This window comes from Eptesicus fuscus, chromosome 21 (genome assembly GCF_027574615.1).
Source record: "Eptesicus fuscus isolate TK198812 chromosome 21, DD_ASM_mEF_20220401, whole genome shotgun sequence".
In the NCBI taxonomy this organism is placed as follows: Eukaryota; Metazoa; Chordata; class Mammalia; order Chiroptera; family Vespertilionidae; genus Eptesicus; species Eptesicus fuscus.
This window is the reverse complement of record NC_072493.1, coordinates 23,953,755-23,956,237: the sequence shown is the minus strand read 5'-3', so window position 1 is coordinate 23,956,237 and position 2,483 is coordinate 23,953,755. Positions and strand designations below refer to the sequence as shown.

At 52.4% G+C, this 2,483-nt stretch overlaps 1 pseudogene; it reads left to right on the top strand.

Annotated features, from left to right (window-relative positions):
* Positions 1-2,415: 2,415 nt before the first annotated feature.
* LOC114230966 (U5 spliceosomal RNA) lies at positions 2,416-2,483 on the top strand (annotated as a pseudogene).

Sequence of the window (2,483 nt, the reverse complement as noted above, 5' to 3'; positions counted from 1 at the left end):
GACGCTGCATAAATCCAGGCTTGCGGGCGGGGGGGGTTGTTGGGGAGGACTTTGTCTGGACTCTTTGGCTTATCTATTTATGCATTTTTATTGTGGTGAAATACACATAGCATAAAAGTAGCATGTTAGGCATGTTTAAGTGGACAGTTCAGCAGCACTGAGCACATTCACGCTGTTGTGCCAACGTCACCACCGTCCATCTCCAGGACTTACTCATCTGCCCAAACCGAAGCCCTGTCCCCATGTAACACTAACTCCCCACCCCTCCCAGCCCCTGGAGACCCCCGTTCTACTTTCTGTCCCTATGACTCTGACTCTTCTAGGGCCTCGTATGAGTGGGATCATGCACTATTTGTCGTTTTGTGATGGGCTTATCTCACTCAGCATCGTGTCCTAAAGGCTCACCCATGCTGTAGCCTGTGTCAGGATTTCCTCGCTTTTTAAGGCTGAATAATACACCACCTTGTGTTTTTTCATTCATCGTCTTGGTCTTGGCTATTGTGAATAATGCTGCTATGAACACCGATGTATGAATTTCTCTTTGAGACCCTGCTTTCAATTCTTCTGGATATTTACCCAGAAATAGAATTGCTGGATCATATGGTAATTCTATTTTAACTAGAGGCCTGGTGCACGAAATTCATGCCCTTGGGGGGATCCCTCAGCCCAGCCTGCGCCCTCTTGCAGTCTGGAAGCCCTCGGGGATATCAGTTGGACATCCTTAGCGCTGCTGCGGAGGCAGGAGAGGCTCCCACCACTGCCGCTGCACTTGCCAGCCATGAGCCTGGCTTCTGGCTGAGCGGCTCTCCCCCTGTGGGAGCACACTGATCACTAGGGGGCAGCTCCTGCATTGAGCGTCTGCCCCCTGGTGGTCAGTGCACGTCATAGCAACCAGTCACTCTGCCGTTTAGGTGATTTGCATATTAGCCTTTTATTGTATAGGATTATACAGGATAGGATTTTTTGCGGCAGGTGGATTCTTGGTTTATTTCACACTTGGCATGCTCTTCGACATTGGGGAAAACCTTCCCCTGTCACCTGTCAGGCGTAGTCTCCTTGAGTCTCAGCAGAAGGTGTTTACGCCGTGGTTTTGCTGCTGTGGGGCTTGGGTGCTGTGCCAGACAGCCCCAGCTCCCCTGGAGCGTTCTCCAAGCCTGGTCCTTCCTCACACCTCTGGACATTCCACTAGGATTTGGGTCCGGAGTGGGGAGAAACAGCCCATACAGATATAGGGCCTGCAGCTCCAGGCTGTCACGGTGCAGGGTGAGGACAAAGGGAGGACAGGACGCTGTTGTTGGGGTGGAGATTCGGCGGGGGAGAGGGGAGGGTGTTAATTGTGAGGAAGCAACATTTAAGCAAGAACAGGAAACTGGCCCCGCCCTAGAAGTGCCATGGGCTTCCTGGATGAGCACTAGAATTCTGCTCCATGGAGTTGTCTCTCCGGGGTCTGAGCTGACGTAGTGGGAAAACTGAGGGCAGAGGCAGAGGGCCTGGATTCCTCAGGCCTCTGGAGGCGACTACGGACATCGGTTAAAAACCGTACTCTCGAAATGTGTGGGAGGAAAATGCGTTCAAAAGTGCTTGGGACGCACTAATTTAAATGCACAGACAAGCTGTTTGGACCTGGAACCGGTATCCTTCAGAGTGAAACCCTGTGGGACGAAGCCTCCGGAACCGGAGCGCTGCTCAGCCGGCCCAGGCCAAGGGCAGACCCTGCGAGGAACACCGTCTTCCCTGGACGAGGCGCCCTGGTGACCCGAACGCCCCGGAACCCCTGGCTGATATTGACCGCTCAGCTGAGCGAGGACACATCGCCCAGGCCCCCACTGCCAGCTTTTTCTTTTGTTAAATATAACAAAGGAGACTCATGGAGTAAGAAATTCAACTAATTGTCATGATGTTTATTCAAGTGATGGATATTAGCCTGGACGTTTCTTGTTATTCAGCAACAAACAAAAACAAGGAAAGAGATCTGTTTTGCCCCAAGTAACTTCAACCAGTTATTTGACACCAAGAACGCCCCCACCCCTCTAGGTTGGTAGTTCTGAGAACTGGCATAGAGTCTTGGTCGCTCAGCTCGAGTTATTCAGTTACTTAGCAACAACTTAAAATGCGGCACGTGGAGTACACTGGGAGTTTGAGAGTGTGTGTTCCTGGGGGAATCACGCAGCCCACGGGCCACAGACTCCCCCGCCGCAACCGTGCAGGGGGCGCGGCGCATGGAAGGGTCGCTGAAATGTGGGCGGAGGTCCGCCCCCTGGAGAAGGCCCGCTCCGGTGACTGGTGTTCAACTTGCTTCTGCTCAAGTCATTGTCACAGTCACGGCGATCACACCACCACGCCCAGTATCTTCCACGTGGGCCACGGGTGCCGGCTACACGCTGTGCTCATTCATTAGAAACAGCTAACATACTCTGGTTTCTCTTCAGATCGCATAAATCTTTCACCCTGTACTAAAGATTTCTGTGGAGAGGAACAATTAA